At 37.2% G+C, this 20,165-nt stretch overlaps 2 long non-coding RNA genes across 2 annotated transcripts in view; both read right to left on the bottom strand.

The window, feature by feature from the left end:
- Positions 1-18,924, bottom strand: part of LOC136339310 (uncharacterized) — a 61,735-nt gene extending 42,811 nt beyond the window's left edge. The window contains exon 1 of the long non-coding RNA XR_010732125.1: positions 18,781-18,924. This is a non-coding gene — a long non-coding RNA (uncharacterized lncRNA). The remainder of the gene's footprint in view (positions 1-18,780) is intronic.
- LOC136339309 (uncharacterized) lies at positions 1,502-2,362 on the bottom strand. The gene is made up of 3 exons (XR_010732123.1): positions 2,178-2,362; positions 1,919-2,090; positions 1,502-1,781 (listed from the first exon to the last, which is right to left on the bottom strand). It is a non-coding gene; the product is annotated as an uncharacterized lncRNA (long non-coding RNA).
- Positions 18,925-20,165: the final 1,241 nt, after the last annotated feature.

Genomic DNA, 20,165 nt, shown 5'->3' with positions numbered 1-20,165 from the left:
TATTAAATATTCAAAGTATCGAAAACGGGCATTCTCAGAGATATCACGTTACAAAAGAGCCCCTTGTGGGCCCCCCCGACGCAACCGAACACGTGATGCTGCTGCCGTTGACGGGACGCATAAAATATGATCACGTGAAGGATAACAAATGCATTATTACCAGTGTTAATGGTCACAATAAATAAGCCTCCGGACAATGGATTCTTAATCCGGGAAATTTATAGGCAACCCGCCGGACGGGGGACAAAAGAGCGCAAGGAGAACTGAATAAATCACTCCGAGCTACTCGGAACAGCTGGTGTTTTGTTCGGATGAGCGTGCGTCATGTGGAGGGTTTACACCTGTGGATGGGAGATTTATACTAATATTTCGTGATATTATTAAGTTAAAAGGAAAAAATATGTCCAGGACATTACAGGATTCTGAAAAATCTCCCTAGCGAAAATTGAAGAGAAATAGCCGATAAAGTCGAACACCAGGTTTTCACCTTCTCCATCTTATTAGATCTCATCGGGATCGATGGGACTATCAGGTGCTCGAGTTGATTAAACGCAGAGCTGGAATGAGGATGAAAGTTGTAATAGGCCTTAATCTTGTCAAGATAAAGCTGCGAGATGTTCTGAACAGGAATTATTCAGACGCCTGCCGCAACTGCAAAACATTGTGCAAGTGCCCCAATGCGAGGGTTGGTGCACTGACAGATCCAGACGGGAGCTTCTCATCGGTTGCTGGTGAAACTGTTATTCTAGACGCACTTCTCCAAGTCTGAATCTAACTATCTACGCGGAAACTAGACTATGAACTTTGTTACTACGTGGCAGGTTGTAATTCATGAGAAGGTGAGGCCGTCTATGAGGACCTTCCCTCCCTTCAAATTGACAAAGACATGCGGATTGGCTGGGACATGGCTTCAAGAAATCTGCCTTCTAAGTAAACAACAAATTAAGTCGCATATTTAACAATTTCGCTCTTTTTCAAACCTTTAGGCCTCAATAGACATTGAAACCACAGTGATGCGGTTTCACCGCAAACGTTGGGTACCCAACCTATTTCGATCGCATTTATTCATAGTGCCCACGAGCTGGGTTCTATTTCACAAGTTTCAAATTCAAAAATAATGAACGCGTTTACATTAAACCACTCTTTGTGGTTTCTTTGTACATGAAACTCAACCATACTTATCGTACTAATTCTTGATGACGTGGTATTTGTTATAGGCCCAAAGGGAAATGGGGAGCTGAATGTGTGTGACACGAATCGCTACTAAGCTCATTTTATTGGCCTATAAAATAGTAATGGTGGCCCCTAAAATGCGTAGTGTGTTTACCTTTTAAAAGGTTTTTTTTTATGGGGGAGACACGTTACCCGCATAGGTTTGATGACCGATGAACTTTGAAGAGCTCTCAGAGGCATAAAAAATTTATTGGGGCTGTCATTCGGCCGGGAAATAAAGTTACAACATGCATGCACACACCAATCCGAGGACGATAATTTATTAGGCTGGAACATGCTCAATTTTATTGAAGTGTTAGAAATTATGCTTTGGAAATTTGACGTTTATCGGAGACCTCATGGCTTTGAGTTAGGGTCAATATAGGGAAATTATTTCCTGATGCCGGTAATTGCACGAGTACTTGAAAAGTTTTAAATGACTAGTTTGCACTCTGCTATTACCAATAATACGTGGGACAGGTGAAAATGACGAGAGAAAGGCTCTTCTTTATGCAAAGATTCCCGTTATAAGCAGCGTCCCTTACAACTTCTCAGCGCTGCAGGAATACCTGAAGAAAAGGGAAAAAATTATTGTAATTTTGTTGGCACACAAATCTACATGTACGGTTAAGACAAATTACAACATGTAAAAATCCACTTTCCAATTTAATTATGTAAATCGCAAAATATTTTTAAACCAGCTGACCTCATTCATTTCTTCCTCCGCATACTTCAGATGTCTGTTAGAAACAAATCCCATTTAACATCGAATTCAGGGAGGTAAATATTAATTAGAATTCCCTTTGTATATTTTAATTAGCGGGGAAACTGTCGAGCATTATTACGTTCCGTGTTTCCTTTATTATTCAAGGCGGCAACTGAAAAGGTGCCGCTCAATAAATTGCAACATAATGGGTTTCACATCCTCCATTAACATCATTAAATGTCGATGATTATGCACTTACACTGCTGGACTATAATATTAATCATACATTACTTGCACCTGACTATAAAGTTAGGTTTTATGCAGTCTTCGAAGTTAACGACTGTCCTTGCAAGGTTGCTGCGAAAGAGCATGCCGGACACTTTGTATGTGAAAATAAACCTACATCAATTTAATTAAACCCGCTGGCTAGTAATTCGGTTGATTTTTAATACGACAGCCCGTGACACATAAAATATGGAACGATTATAATATTTTCTTAAGGTTGTTTGTTCACATTTCAAGCCGTCAATCATCTTTTGTGAGGCCAATAATGCAATGACAGCCCTAAATTTGACGTGCGACGGCTGGCCACTTAAGGCGGTTTGGTATTTTTCTATTCTAGGCCTGTTTGTTTATGTTAAACATCAATGCACTTCCTCTTAAAATGGTGAAAAACGTGAGGACAATCATTCCAACTGAAAAATGAAGGAGTATAACTGACTCTGACCGTCCAAATTATGGCGTTAGTGAAAGCATCGGTAGTCCTACTATCGTCGTTCGAGAAAATTATGAGCAGAAATGGGCCTATAGGGGGTATATTGGTTCTGTCGTTCTTGATAAACCGCATATCAAACGTTCTCCGAATCTGTCTAGCTAAACAATAATGCTATAAATCAACAGGTGTATGCTGGTGGTGGATCCTCATGATGAAGCAGGGAAGGTGCTCGCACTACAGACATCTTTTGAGCAGATATCATTCGAGTGTTAAGGAAAAGTTGGAAAAAACTTCCTACGCGAGTTTACAAAATCGGTTGGAGGTCGATTTGTTCCAGGAGTTGGTCAAATAGAGGAACCAACTTGATGTGCATTGTAACATAGTTGATTAAAGAGCTAAAACCTAGTTGCACAGTCATGGTTCAAAAATACGTTAATCTGACCTAGTACTAAAATTATCCCGTAAAAATGGCATTGCTGTTATTTGTATATACAGGGCATAACATATTATTATGGAAATATTTCAGGACGCAATAAAACTGCGCCAAATAATAAAAAAAGCCAGTAGAGCTACGATTAAAAACGGACAGTTTTCATTATACAGGGCAGCTAAGTTTCACATATTTTTTGATATTTTGCATTTTTCCTTCGTATGCCTTGAATTACCAAGTCAAATTTCGGCTCGGAGTACAAAATTTTGAGACAAAATTGTAAATTTTATGGTTATATCCCGTCGTCTGAAACGACAAATATTAAGGAATTGGAGATGAACCCAATTCCGGGTCAAAAAGTAAAAAAAATCCAAAAATTTTAAAATTCCGAGCTGAATATCAACTGCAATTACGGGTGCAAAATGTAAAATATTCATATATCTGTTTTTAGAATTACTAATTTTGGGGTTTCATCTCCTGGCCCTAAGGCAAAAAAATTACAAATTCCGATGGGGAAACCAAATTCGGGCCCCCAATTTGCATTTCAAACAGTGAAAAATTGCAAATTTGAAGCAGATATTGCAGATTTTATGGTTTCACTTCGTAGCAAAAAGAACAAAAAAAAATATAAATTTTGGATATATCGAACGTTTAATTCTGAACATGTCGCATCATCTTTGATGGAAAGCTAACCTTCCGATATCTAATGTATTTTATATTCTCTTTATAGTATACTGGGAGAAAATAACAAAGCGTGTGGATATTAATTTCTCTCTTCGGCCACTCAATGTCTACAAGAAAAGTATTGCAGTTACAACTTGGACAAGATACTGATTTTTTTTTACATAGCGCCAATATCCTTCCGACGAAGAGCATAAAAATATAAGTAATCGAAAATCAAGAAAAAGTGTCGCTTTTTGTTGTATTCACCTTTGCATACAAAGCTTTTTTTAAACCTGCACCACCACTTTAAGGGGGTTTTCCTTGAGTTAAAATAAGTAAAAAAAAAAATTTTTTTTTAAATTAAAAAAATAAAAAAAAACAAAAATCACAGCTTGTATAAATAAATAAATAAATACCTTTTCGATATACTGTATGTTATTCTTACACATTGCGAATCAAGTGCAGTAGGCTCGATGGCCCGTATCTTTTATTACTCCCAGCTAGGTTAGATTTGATAATTAATTCGAGCATCCCACCGCGTAGAAACAATAAAGCGGTACAAGACAAATGCCCTCTGAGGCGAAAAACCATAAATTCGGCAGCGGGACGTTTTAGCGGGGTAAAGTCGCGCATTAACACCATAAAACAGCCTTAGCGTAATGGCCGCGACTCGTTGAGAGACTCGTCGTGAGAGGCCAATATGTTTCTATTATCAGGGAGGGTGTCGATAGAGATCTACCACCCTTCGAATTTTAACGCAACTTTAAAGGGCAAATATTAATTTACCCATAAAAATTGGTCGTCATTGAGAAAATTACTCCGCGCAGATCACAATCGACAAATTAATAATTAACCCAGTACGCAAATATTTTAAGTGCACTTAACGGCTATTGCTATTCCTCAAAGGTGGACCGAAAAGGGGGGTAGTTGCCGATGCGAGTGCTCTCTATTGATATACAAAGGAAGGGCAAAGAGCTGGAGGCATCTCGTTGGCAAAATTGCCTTCCATATAAATATATTGAGGCCGTAAATCCCAAAAAACCGTTCCGCATAAAAGGAACGTTTATTTTATACAGTCGGGACTTGATATACAGCATATTGGCAGTTTGGGGGCGGCAAAGACGCCCGTAAATCATCGCCCCCGGGATGAGAAAATAATTGCCGGCTTTCGGGGGCGGCAATCGTACTCGAATTTATTGTTTTTGTCTTGAGAGCCATTTATTGTTCAAACTGTTTCCAAGAGAAAAATAAACTGCTAATGATATTTTTGGTAATTAACTTCAGTTCTATGTAATATCTCCAGTAATTAACACTTGGGCTACAAAAAACTCGGAGAACCGTCGTTAAAAACAGTTTAATTACTCCTAATGATACGGATCACTGACATCTTGAGGGACGGCTCGTTTTGAGTGACATGTGTTCAATAATTGCATTTTAATATCGTACCGACAAACACAACACGAAACAGGAATAAAGTTAAGGCTGTATTGGCTCAAAACCTTCAAGAAATATTATACCGGCTGTCGAGGAGCACCCTGGACATAGAAGATTAACATGCGAAATCGGTCTTTATTTTTAACGCTTGCACGAAATATTCTATGGAAAAACTTTTACATGAAGGACATAGTACTCAAGACCGCCCGTCATTCTACAATTTTTTAAATTTTCTACTTAGAGCCTTTTTGACTAAAAACGTCTCCAAATGTAAAAAATTTAAATGTCCCGCGTGACCATTCGAGGTCACGATTGGTCAGATTGGTTGTTGGTCCCGGCGGGCAATTGCTGTAAATGTTTTTGCAAACAACTTTAAAGTTTTTTTTATTTTTTTTTATTTGTTCGGTTAAAGTATAATGTGTGGTAATTGTTTAATTTATTTGTTTTCACTTTTCCTTTGTTAAATATAAATAAAAGATTAAATTTAAAAAAAAACAAAATTATTTGACATGAGGTTTTTCCGCTTATGAAGTTGGCAACATTGTGTTTGCTTAATTCTGACCACTCGTGGCTCCGAACAGTTACACGGGTGATTCAAAATTTTGAAATTTTCAGAGCTTGTGATTATAACCGTTTTGAACTGAAGCAGCTCTAATTAGAAGATTAAAAAAATAGAGGAATGATCGCAGGTCTTGGGTGCTATGATCTCCACGTAAAAATTTTTCAATTGAATAATCCGCGCAGGCGTAAAAAAACAAAAACCGATTTCCCATGTTAATCTCCTGTGCCCAGGGTTCACCTGGACACTGGCATTATACGCTTATCTTAATCGAAAGAAGATACAGAGTCTACTTCTGGTCCCCAAAACCATTAAAGTGTCACCGAGTTGTCGCAGGCCCCTGTCCTAAATCATCCGAACTAATTAGTATGTCAGGCCATTTTTCCTTTTCTTTTATTGGCCGGAAACGACATAAGTTATGGGTTTGTACGCAGATAACGGCGTGACCGAGTGTCACGCAGCATATATTAATTTTATCTGTTTAGACACACCAGTCCAATGGCGGACAGCAGGATAAGTAAACTTATTCGGTGCATAAAAAAGGTACTCCTCACTTTCCTTCCTTTAAATCAATTCGGTATTTGGCGCTGTCGAAGTGGGGAATTTCGGCTCACATACCGAAAAGTGCTTCGAAAACCCTTCCACAGCGTGCCCTTACCGAAGCTACAATATAATCGCAGAGACCAGATCGAAATGTTACCTTTAATCACTGAAGGGTGGCGAAGACACAGTGGCGGCGGGGCCCCTCGATTTAAATATGTTTGGGGACACTGTCAGCATGACCACTGAAAGTGTCAAAAGGGAAGAGCTGTTTATAAAAAAAAGTTAGGAAAAACAGAAATAAAAAGTGAAAAGCAGCTTATGAGATTAATTTCTGGCAGAATGTCGCGGAAGTAAGTTGGGGTGGACAGGAAAGATAGTTTTGGTAGTTCTGGCAAATGTAAAAGAAAACCGATTTATCGACTTGGTACTTATTTTCAGCTAAGTTTCCTCAAAAAGAGCATGAGCATCAATTTTTTTGTAGGTATATAAAAGTTCAACTTCCTCGTTTTAGAGGGGACACCTTGTTTAAATATCCAGATTTTTGTACGAAATTTAGAGTTTGATAAGTGTTAACTCGGTAGGTAAAAGACTAAAATAGCTGTGAAGTATACAATTAATTGAATTTTTGCAAACGTGTGTCTCACTAATTAGGTGATAGAAACCTAAAAATATTATTAGCATTGAAGAACACCATGTGTCCAATGGTGGTTTGGAATTGAGTTATCTATAGCAATACACAATATTGCCAAATTAAAAATTCTTCAGAAGCCCTCGTAACTTAGAAAAAGAACATATAAAAATTCTTCGGAAGCCGACTTCGTTTCTTTCGAAAGTAAAGAAAATCGTTAGTCGAATATTAAATATAAGGAGGTGCAATTCAACTATCGCGGTTGCTCCGAATAGCGCTAACTACACCTTCGTTACAACATCATAGGTCTACGATCACTTCAACATGTCCATAGGAATAATTTCAGACCAGCCCTGCTCTTTTTTCTGTAACACATATGACATTGTTAATTCTCCTTTTGCGTCTACTACAGGGGGTAGATGTTCCTTGAAATTATCATAAAATCTAGAGAAACAAGTGGGTAACTGAAAGAAATCAACACTAACGTTATAAACATAATCTCGTGCAAATCATCTGCTCACAAATCACTCCCTGGACTGGAGCCTCTTAAGACCGTCATCCTGGAAAAAATCCAGGATATTTACGAGCGTTCGCGTTAACGACTCAACTTGGCAGACACTTTTCTTAGCGCTGACATTTTTATGACGCTCTCCGCTGACATACGCTCCCAACTAATGATTTTACATGTGTACTCGACGCAAACTGAAGACCGATTTCAAGATAGCGCTCCTTGAAATATGACTTTGACTATATTTTTCAGGCTTCCGCGAGTGTTAGAGCCCTGAAAATGGTTTCTTGTATTGTGTCATAAGAATACGTGACCACTGACCGCACTCAGAATTCGTTGCCTTTTTTTTTTTCGTTCGGGAACAAAGGAGACATCGATCATTTCGGGCAATCGGCAATTCGGCTTGTCAGCCGGGTTTCCCGACTTCCAATCTGCAAGGTGATTTATGTGAAGTGACGTAAATAAGGCGCTGGGGCTTCACAAACACCGGGAAACTTTGTTTGAAGCCGATTTCTTTCAGGTGTTATTGCCTTTTTTGTCAAATTACTGGGATATACCAAAAGAAATAAATAACCAAGAAAACATTTATAATTGACCTTGCAAAACATATTGATTTAAGTATTGGATGTCCGGCCTATACAGGGTGTCCCAGCTTTTATGTGAGAGCACTGACCTCAAAAGTACGAGCGGAGAACACCTAGGCAGGTCAGGCAGCCTTGAAATGATGAAGAAAAAAGCAGCTATGTCACGGAGTCCAATGTTCCAGTCGCTAAATAACAATTTATTAATACCTTAATTACGTTAATTAAAATTACAGTATAATAGTATTAAAAACACTAATTAAAATTGAGTTCCATTAACTTCCTTCGTACGTTTGAAATTGTTTCCAGCTTCTGTCTCCATCTTACAACTTTTATATTTCAGCCGTTCTTCCATCGCTACGAGGTTTTGAGATAATTGCTGCCACATAAAATCTGGGACACCCAGTAAAAATGAGCTGACATAGTGGTTAACAGAACGTCATTACCAGAACGGTCTTCTCCATTTAAGCAATCAAAGAAAACATTATTGGATGGGGAAAAACAGTGTTAACCTCGTAAGAAAGAATTCCTGGTGTTAGCTGTTGTATTGAGGGCCATTAAGGGGAAATTAACTTGTACCAACCATCTAACATGAAAACCGCATTCTTATCTCTTTGCTTTGCTTTCATCTCACCGTCGTTCTTTCGATAATTATTGCTTCGTGTTTTTAATCGATGTTTCTACTTTAAGACAAGTCTAAATTGGAAGCAATTGAGCTGTAGAATTTAGAAACGATGGACATAACGACATTGGAAAGAGGATGGCAAACGTCCAAAACTTCTAAGTCGGGTTTGTTCAGTTTTATAATCATAATGCACATCCATAATTCGTAATCTTATTTTTTTAAATTTACTACTGAATGTGTACTGAGTCTATGGAGGTTTTCCAGTTTTTATTACGCACACAAAGGTAGCGTTAAAATACCGCGAAAAACTTAAAAGGTACTTAATTCCAACTTTTAATGTAAGAATAATGATAATAGAACCGATGGTAAATTTGTTGGACCTAATATAGAGGATAATATCCACGAAAGTTGTCAAATGGGTTATTATGACATGAATGTCAAGTTGCAGCCGCGAAACTCACAGCCCTAAGGGATCTGAAAATTAAGAGTTATAAATGTTGTTGACGTCCGCGGCGAATGTACGATATTTTCGTTACTTGATTTAACTAAATTTTGTCAAATATCAATGGTGACGTCTCCAATTATGTCAAAATACCACATTTTGACGTTTAATTTGACATTCCTTTCCATAATAACCATAAGTAAAACGACTGCGGGGATATACATACGTGTCATTATTAATGTCTTCTTCAACTGTTTGAAAAAGAAGCGAGGCAACTTACCTCACAGTCTTTCAACGCGCTCAAGAATGATGTTTTTTTAACGCTAGTAGAGGAGAACATTTTTTCGCGAATAGGCGCAATGGGTACAATATCAAGCCACCACTATACCTAACAAAGGAAGAATTTCTACTTCGTATTAGCAAGTTAATATGGCGGCCTGCTGAGCGTTTCCTCCATACAAGCCTAAAAACGATCGAATTTGAAATTTAAATGGCCGCCGAGCGGTTTTTTCAACTTTGTGGGTCTCTTTGTCTTACCAAAATGAGTGGTGAATAAATATTGATTACGTGACAGAAAAGCCAATTTTTTCTTTCAAGACCGGTTGCCGACAGGTTGAAGGTATTTTATTATTGGACAGTCGTTCAATGACATAAATATTCATTCAAAACGGACTGGAAATCGACCTTTTTCAGACGCTCCTCACGCCCAAAATAACCGTGCCATTATCAAAAAAACATTTAAACCAAAAGTTATTTGATGTGCGTTTAGGTTGTCCCGTTAAATTTGTATAAACTACTGTGCTTAAACTTAATCCAGAAATATATGATGACTACTACACCGAAGGGATAAGCTTTTAGGGTATATTTATTGCTAATAGCTGCACAGGGCCGTGTTTATTTCCGGCATTAAAATCGTGTCTACTTTCCTCAAATCGTCCTAGCTAGAAATCTAGAAAAAAAAATTTCCTACGAGCTCGCGGTGAAATAGTGAGTGTTACCGCACGCATTTGCGAGTTAAAAGAATCACTTTACAGAACAATCTGTGCGGTAAAAAACCTTATCGCTCGCAAATCAGAGTGGTATGTATCAAAATTGTGTAGATTTTTAACGTTGACATGCGTACGGTAAAAGAGTTGGCCATACGTATGCGTGTATAAAGATTTTACCGCACGGCAATACTGATTTAACCCAACAGAACCCTATAAAGTTAAAACTCGTACTCTGGTAGGAAAAACAGTGCACTTTACAGGTGCGAAGGTGTCGTTATCGCACTCTATTACTAACGGAACTCCCTGGGATTACAGTTTGCCGCCTCCTGCGAAGTTTTGTTGACAACAAACACAATTGAAATTGTTAGCAGACTGTGATTAATCTAAGGCCTGTCCTGTGCACTAACAGGACAAATCCATATTTCTTTCGGAAGATTAAATAAAGACAGGGCTATGTTTCTCAAAGAGCAAACGACTGTATATAATACGAATAAGAATATTAACTGTTCTTTTATGCCGTATATGTTCCATGATCACATTAAGGGATTTCATAATCGTAAATCGTGGCTAACCCAACTGGTATTACCAGGGTGCTACCACAAAAGCATTCATAAGGTATTTCTTTTAAATGTAAGATAAACGTCAGTGGAATTTTTTAGCGTCATTTAATGGCTGTTTAATTAAGAAATGATAATCCGTTCTTGGACCCTCTGAAAGCGAGTTTCTCCTGGAATCTATGCAACGCCCATACATTACACGAAACGAAGTGACACGTGTCAGTGCCGAATCTTTCAGTGAAATGTCAAATGGCGATCGTCAGTGTGCGTAAGTTAATAGCGTATTACACAATCAACTAGAAAGTGTTTCTTTTCTGCTAAAAGTAAAAGACACCAAACCGAGACACTGCTCGTCGAGGTTAGTTACTACTCGAGACAAAGAACAGTTTCCTGTGCCCTATGTATACTGAGTTATTTGTCTCCATAACTTAGTGAAAACAGGAAGGACATATGGAATTAGAGCAAGTTCTCGTAGATATATGTGTACGATTAAAATCGTATCGGTACTGGGCATTATTAAGTACTTACAAGATATACGAGTTTCTAAATGTTTGACTAAAAGAGTGAAGTTACAATTTCTGCACATTCTTCATAAAATTTGACAAGCACTAAATTTCAAACCACTCTCATACGTCAAATTTGACTTCTGTTACTCTCATTTATTTACACAAGAAAAAAACATCTGTATTCCATCGCATGCCAAAATTTTTATTAAGATGTAATAGCATATCTTAGACTTCCCCATAGCTTGATATTACTTTTGAGATCCACTTTATTTCTTTAAACCTAATACTGTCTTACGTTATAACCATAATAAACCTTTCCCCAACTGAATTTTATCGAAGAAAAGAAATTATCTATACGTAGTACTCCCCTTTCACGGCGTGGTATTACTGAGCTCCTAAGCCGGGCTACTGGTTTATATATCTCATAATTTCGATTTTAAAAGAGATAAAATAAATTGCGGACAACTTTATTTTGATATAAATCTGGAATTTACGGTCGTAAAGCGGCGGTAAGAGTTTATTTTTCATTAAGACGGACATAAATTAACATTTTAAAGGCGCGCGTTAATTCCTCCGGCAAAGAGGAGTGCCCCCTCGGCGAGACCGCCGCGACTTAGTTATGGTTATTGGTTGTCGGCTTTCTACGTGGTCTCATCTCGTAACTCATCGGATTATTGTTGTACTTGGTGTTAAGAGTACGCTCAAAATTTCCTCAACCCATAAGGCATTTAAGATAGCAACTGTTTAATTCCAATTGCCACAATGTTTTTTTGAGGGTAGATTTATAATAGTGTGGAAAAGAAAATTTATCGAATGCGTTCAAGAGGATTTAGCGATCTCATGTCTTTACAGTCAATTCGATAAGCAATAAAGTCTCAGACGCACGCTCATTGTTTAACTTCAACACTTTCTTTGGCAATTACCGCATCCATTTTCTCAACGTCTATTAACACACGTCCTTCATCATCATCCTCTAATACATGCTCCAAAAACTCATCATATTCTTTGATGTGTTCATTGTATACACGTGTTCTTAACTTTGGAGTTTGCAATAGCGTTATTTTATATACTTAAATACTTTCAATAAAATTCTGATGATTTTGTGGCTTAGCAGTGGTTTAGCCAACTTACTAATGATAAAGATTCTGACGCACCATTATCTTCTTTCACATTTACAGCATCAATTTCATTAATGCAATCGACAGCGTCTTATAACACATCTCCTTCATCATCATCCTCTGACGCATGTTCCAACAAGTCATTACATTCTTTGATAATATCGTGCAAGATGTTCTTAAAGCTAGATTTGGTAAACACGAACGTTCTTTCCAGTTTCACTTTTTTACCGTTCACATTAGGATTTCACGAGACCGAAATCGAGGCTTCTTCTATATACATTACTCAGCAAGGTCGTACATATGTATCTATGTAAATTTTGCACAAACTTTTGCCTATTTTATATAAAAAAAAACTTATAGAAGTTAAAAGAACCTTGTAGTTGCAGGACAATAACAGTATCAGACTTTTTGTTGTGAATGAATCTAAAATTTGTTGTTTGCACGGTGTTAAGCGTAGAGGTTAAACCATCAACACAAAGCCTTACAGATCGTTACGTCCCAAGTACTTCGGGAATAAAATTGTAAGCAGTTAGAATATTAATTGGTTTACAGCGAAATTCTATGAATTTCATTAATTTCCACAATACACCGTGAATTTAAAATCCTTATTAACAATCCTGTCATATTCACGGTTATGAGCCATTTAACGGCATTATGCTTAGAAGCAGTGTAACAACATATTTTCTTTATCTCACAAAACTGGAAATGGTGTTTTCCAGAGCGAAACGGGAAGATTAAACGGCGAGTCGGCGATGAGGCCTGGAGACTTGACGAGCCCTGCTAAGCACATTCTCGGGCGCGTGGCGTATTGCGATATTTTTTACGACCAACTTCAGCTGATATTTGGCTCATACTTTATATTTGATGTAACTACACCATAACATAAACATGTATCTACACTAACAAGAAAAACGGGCATTTATCAATGTGTCAATCTCTATGAATAGGAAAAAATGTTTTGCCGACCCGCTAGGTCAACATCTAGGTTTCTTGCCGGTAAAACGTTCTTGTCAGGTAAAAAAGCTTCGTCGGAAAGTGCATACTTTTTCACCGGTCGTAAAAAGTGGATTATACAATCTTACGTGTAAGCAAGTTGTTATTGCGTCACGGTTACATAACCGTCTGTAAATTGGGTAAATCACTGAATATAATAAGGGCTGGCGCCATTCGAAAATTAAACTGCCACAATACGGAATGGGTGCTAATAACAGAGCGGCCAAAACCCAAATAAAGCCCCTCCTGAACCTAACAATGAAGGATTGGTCGTGTCGAATCGAAACCAAATAGGTCTCGTTTCTAAATTGCCCCTAATGGGATGATGTACTGTTTCCGACTTTTGCTTTCTAGAAAATACTGCCCCGAGACCCCATGTGTAATTTGCTCGACCAATGTACCTTTCAGTGGGTGCTAACACTACAAACCTGCAGCAATTACTACATATATCTGCCAGACTGAATTCGTCACGCTAATGCCCTTGAGAAATCGCGAAAGGCCCCTAACCGTAATAGTTTAAATGTGCATGTTCCTAAAGGGAGGAGAGCTAATTAACGGTGATAAATAATAAGTAAGCACGAGGCTGTTCTGTCGATCGAGTCGTTTTTCTGCAATTACTTGTGCAAAATTCACACAGTGAATTAATAGCTTGAAGTATTTATTTGGGGCTCTTGGTACTAGGATAATCTTTAAACACATAACTTGCTAAAGGGAGAATTCTTTACCTCCCTCTTGATTAAACTATTTCTTTGAAACCCTCCAATTTAGAACTCGCATTATTTTCTCTTAAATAAAAAATCAAATAACTAAAAGAGAAACATCACATCCGAAAGATGTGAAACATCCATATCGATCCATCCGTCCATCCATATTGTTTGATCGACATTGTCAACAAACATCCTGCATAGTTGGGAAGTTGGGTGTTGAGCAGACGGGCGTAAAGATCATTTAAATTTGTTTTGCACTAATTGCCACATCTTCTCTAAATGCCCTACTGGATACCCTGTATATCATTGAACATTCTCAGAGGAACAACTTCCCAATAGAATTTCTTATAGTTTATACTTTTATCGTTTTTCAAAAACTTCGAGCCTTCGTGGAGACACCAGGCTTTGGAAAACGTGGCTATTTTCGCAATTTTCAAGGTGAGAACACTGTCCTTTTTCTTATAGAACACTCCGTATATTTTAGAATTGTTTAAATGTACCACTTGTCACGACGGTAAAATGGAGAAACAGTTGGAAATTATTAATAATTCTGTCAGAATGAGTTAAAGACTTAATTGTCCTGCATAAAAACTTGATTGTAATTTGTGAACATTCCTGTATATGAATATTTGAATTTTTTTGTTAAGAGAGAAATAATTAATAAATTCAGTCCCGCAAAAATAGAGTAACATTTATTAATAACCGGTATTTACAATGATCTCATTGACTTGATCAGGTTGTCAATATATTCGGGAGTAATGGAAACCCAAGACTTTTTTAGTACAGAAAAGAGTTGGTCTTAGTTTTTAAATTGCCCCGGACGTCGTTTAAGTAACTCTCTATCTAACCGAATCCATAAATTCTCAATGGGGTTCAAACCGGGACTCTCGGCCGGCCACTTCAAAACGCAAACTCCCCCCTCTCTCTCTCTCTCGCTCTCTTTCTTTTTAAGTGTTTTGGGGATTAATAAGACTACGTCAACTTTGAATATTTTGGACCTGCGCATTCCTACAGATATCTCTATCGGTTTTAGAACAATTTGCGCCATCGCAAGGTTAAGGCCTCAAAATTTGGGCAACAAAAGATGTTTTAATCGAGTAACTTGCAAACTATTTATTTTACAGTAGATTTATACAACGAACAAATCTTAAAATGGAAAAGTGCTCCCAATTATTTGGTAACTTTAGGGGCTATAATTACCTGCCATGAAATAATTCGGAAAACTTGGTTGATAGTTCCTGATAACATAAGAGCAAACTATCTGAAAACTTTGTCAAGAAGATAATTTCCCTGAAACGCTGAAGCAGAAATTGGATATTGCAGCGGGATATTGATAAATTTCGTTTTCATATCAGAAAAAAACTTAAAATAAACGAAGTTCCATTTACGCAAGTTTCTTTTAAAAGAAAAAAAAACATTTATAGCAACCGTCACATTGTTAAAATGAACGGTGCCATTTCTCATAAACGCGTTTCATTCCGACCGCAAATCAACAATATATTTGTTTACCCAAATCATGACCGTCAATCTGTCAACCGGTTGAAATTTATTCACGTTATTTCGGGCTCCGAATCGTTTTTGATGTTTAATGCCGACAATTAATTAGGCCCATTCCGGAATCTATCAACGCGATAGATCAAAGAAGAATCCTTTTAACAAGCCAAACTCCAAATATTTACGGCGCATCACTCAAAAGCTCGGTGCCGACTATAAAACTCCTTTTTGAAAGCTTTAGCATCCTTAAAAATGTCTTGTGTAATATTAATGCTAATCTGGTACAGTTCGGTTTTCCCAGCGGTGGCGATGGTTCATTTTTTTTAAGCTTATAGGATTTTGGTAGGAATTAACGTACCGTTAAACCCATGCGATAGCTATCTAATTCGGACGAGTGATCCACAACAGCTGTTTATTATCGAAAACGCGTGACAAAAAGGATGTGATACCTTTGTCGTAGGAGATGTGAGGTATTGCTTAATGGACAGAATTTTTGGAATATAATGTATATTTAGAGTCTGGCCTTTTAACCGTGTCGTCGAATGACGGAAATTACGTAGAAGTCACCTCATCCTAATTCGAGTTTTATTCAAAAAGTTGAATGACAAAGCATGACAACGACGTTGATGAGCGAACTCAAGCCCGTCCAAAATAGTGAGTATACAATATGTTAATATTTAATATACAGGGTGTCACATATTATCACGGCGATATTTCAGGGAGCGATAGTACTCGTTTTTGCCGTGGGTCAATTAGGATCTTTTATTGTTTTACAGAGTACTGTCGCTTTTTGAAATATTACCGTGATCATATGTTAATCCCCGTGTTCGACAGACATGTGATAACAATAATAGCTAATTCATCAACACTTTTTCTTCAGGTCAGTAACACGTCCCAAAATTCATAAATTTTTAATTTTACACAGCAATAGATACAGGGTGGTCCCAGCAAAAGCTCGACTCTTGACTTTTAAGTCAGTTTTCTGATTAAAAGAGTAGACATCATCTGCTACCGTGGAGATTTAGCGTTTCACGCACTGCGAAAATAGTTTTTCAAAATTTTGAAAATAAGGTCTTAAGAAGCTTCTTCAAATTACTCGAAAACTAATAAAGGAAATTGAATTGGGTTAAAGTGATTTGGAGACTCGAAATATTCTCCAATATATGTATAAGGTGTTCAAAGAAAAAAGTTGATTTTCAGAAAAGAAAGTCTTCTCAGAAACTGGCATTAAAAACCAGTCAATTGCGCACTTTTGACCCAAGTTAGGATGATTTCATTAATTGTCATGACATCATATAGTGGTAGGTAATATATATATGAGAAGAACGTTCATTAAATCACCTAATATTTCGAAAACTGTTGAATTTTGACTTACTGATCCTGCATAAAATGCGCTCAGAATTTCTAGACTGAATTCAAAGATTCTAAAATATACAAGGAGTTCCATTTAGAACATTCACCTAAAACGTCATAGCTACGTTGCACGCCTCGTATATGTTGTTTTAACGTCAAATAGTGAACGATTAAAGTTAAAATTTGCAGGATCTACTACCAGCTTTTATATTGAATTTATTCCACAATTTTGCATCTAATCCTGTATATACGCTTGACAATGAGGGATATCATAATTTTTATCCATGTTTGCTCTCCTTCACTGTCTGTCAAGTAACGAAACTAAACCCGAAAACCCTGTAGGGTTTATCCGGGATTAGTCCGGTTAACTTTTGGGTTGTCGGTGATGAATTACTCCGGGTCGTAATTGATGTGCTCCGGGCAGATCTCGACATCCGGAGTCGCCTTAACTGATGGCCTTTATGTTCTGGTTAGATTAACTAGGGGATAAACTGACAGATGCGACTAGAAACAGGGAGAAACTGCAAATAATTGATTCCCCCTACTGAAATGCAATGTTATTGCGAAAAATACCATCTTGAACTTGTTTTAAATATCTCACCATCAACATCTTGATTAAGTACAGCTACAGCTTCGCAATTTATTCTGGAGAACGTCACATTTCTCAGCTCTACGAAACTATTTTGTAAATTATGGGTACTTAACTTTGATTTATGATGATATTATTTCGGTTTCAAAAACGTGGAATAAATCATGGCGTATTAATTGGACCCCATCAGTCATGTCAGCAGCGGTTTAATTGCTCATATTTAATACTGATTTCTTCTTGATCTCAAATTGTTCGACGGCTTATCAAGGTTCATGTTGAAAGTCATGTTGAACGTGTAATTATATGAATTGTCTGATTTATTACTAGAGAGATAGCAAAACAACATGCTTCTTCTGACTATCTCAGCTTACTAGTCTCTAGACCTAGAAGGTCATCCATCTAATTCATACAGCTTTAAACATATTTAAGACCGATAATCAATGACCACCACTTGACTTGTTTTCGCACCTTTAATGTTGTGTAAGTAACATATTGAACAGGTAATTTAGCAAACATTCACTAGTCTTCATTTAACAAAGAACCTGCTAATTCAGTCTAATTTTCTAACACGGTGTACCTGCTAGTACCAGGGCTTGATGAGTTGCTCGATACTCACTTGTCATGTGATGGTGCTCATTTAACTTTTCACTGATTTATATACAAATTACTTGTTAGGCACATTTATTTGCACGTGTTATTATTACATTGTAATATTTGAATATCTCGCACGACGACGAAGCTGATCGTGATCTTGTGATCCGATCCATTATGATGATGTCGTTTTTTAATCTACATGTGACTTTTCATCCCGAGGATCTTTTGCTCAATATGGAGATCATAAATATATTTCAATAATTATGTTTGCAGAATAGATCAACCTCGTTATCGAAAAATTGTAGAATATCTGGGATTAAGCAATTTTAACCATAAATAGAAGTCTTAACGTCTGTGGCAAAGCGCAAACTAAAATTAAACTGTTATCAGGGAAACACAACGTCCGAACTCAAAAATATACTTTTTCAATCTGTGAATAAATTGTTGTTTTCTAAATATAACATTGAACTCTATCAATCTTCGATACCAGGTTTATAAATACATGTCTCGGTAAACAGGGCCGATTGTTCAACTTAGCATGTTACCAATCTATGCGCTTACCAACCAATAGCTACTCTCTATGTTTTTCGGAAGATAATCTACTACAGTCTCTCATTAATAACGGAAATCTGGGGATTTCCCTAACAAACTGCCCTGAACAAGTTAGGAAACTTTCAGAAGGACTATTTCAACATTGTTTTTGAGGAGAAAACTTCCTAGAATTCGTGATTTAGGAACGCGAACCTTACGAATATAAGTTTATCCAAACTAACTTAGAGAAATTTGGAAATATTCCGTAAGTTTTCCAATTATGTTTACGAGACAAAGACTTACCAGAATTTGTAAATCAAGACCGGCTTCTCGAGGTCCCATTAAAATTGCAGGTAAAACATAACCATCTGTCAAAATATGTGTGTCATTTACTGGGGTGCTTGAACTGGATCTCTCCCTGTCACCAATTGGGCGTTGAAGAACCAAAGTGGCCACCTGAAACAAGTTTGAAGAATTTCAGTGAGATATCAGAACTGTTTTTGGCATGAAACTTGATTTGGGATTTATTGAAGAGAAGACTGATTAGCGCGAATATAAACTAACCTGGACAATTTTGGAAAATGTTCAATAGAGTTTTTGTTAAGAAACCATACCAGAACACGTGAATTAATAAGGAGAATCCGAGAATTGTGATTAACTGTGAGAATCTACCTCGTATTACTGAACATGGTTGTCATTAGTACAGTTGATTTTCTCAAATAGAAACTCCTCAAAGACACATCCCTCAGTGTCAGTTCTAATAATGACATCACAATATATACGTATATTTTTTATGTTTCTACGATTGATGGATATACCAATAATTAACTCAGACATGAACCTTTAAGTTGGGTCTTTTCTACTTAACATCTGCTCGTAGAACCTTGAAAGTATGGTTGTCAAAGTCACCAATACATCACCTTTGGAGAAATTCCTTTTGCACCAGCACCATTTGTGCCCTTTTATTCAAAGGGACAGCCTCATTACTCTTCCCAGTCTACAAACCGGGGCTGTAAATCAACCCGAAGGCTTCAGAAGGCGCACTTTAGGTATACAGCCTTTTGTTCGGTCTCACCCGGTATGATTACACGCTGTAATGCACAAGAGGAAGATTTATTGGTGAAATTTACTATTATTGTTAATGCTAGTTAGTTTAGGGTTTACTTGTGTAAAGGCGGTTTGGGTGGTGTACTATAGGTGATTTATAAGTGACGGGTGCAGTTTGAATGAAATAGTGGATAGATAATTTACAGTGAAATTCTACTGAAATAAGTCAATCAAGTACGACTTTTGTCTTGTGCTTATGACAATGATTGCCTTTTTACTAAAAATAATCTGACCTTCAAGCTTCAGGTACTTTCAATGACCAATATTTTCAATAATACACCTGTGGCACTAACCCCTAGAGTAGTGGTATCTATTTTTCTTTCTCTGAGTGACTGCTTGCATGAAGCAATTTGTCTAAGTTGGTCTGGTGAGCGCCAAGTAGAACGAAATCGGTAATAGCCGGGTCTGAAATTTTGTGACAACAGATTCACTATGGAGCGTTTATTAACAAGGGCGTAAAATCTCATATGGCAATCATTCTGGTTAGTGTAATTTCTTATATTTAAAATCATAAAAACAAAATGGTGCAGTTCAACGTTAGTGGGAGTGTTAATCCTCAGAGGAGTTTCTCTTCTCCTTTT

This window comes from Euwallacea fornicatus, chromosome 5 (assembly GCF_040115645.1).
Source record: "Euwallacea fornicatus isolate EFF26 chromosome 5, ASM4011564v1, whole genome shotgun sequence".
Lineage (NCBI taxonomy): Eukaryota > Metazoa > Arthropoda > Insecta > Coleoptera > Curculionidae > Euwallacea > Euwallacea fornicatus.
The sequence above is the reverse complement of the archived record's forward strand: the minus strand, read 5'-3'. Positions and strand labels throughout refer to the sequence as shown.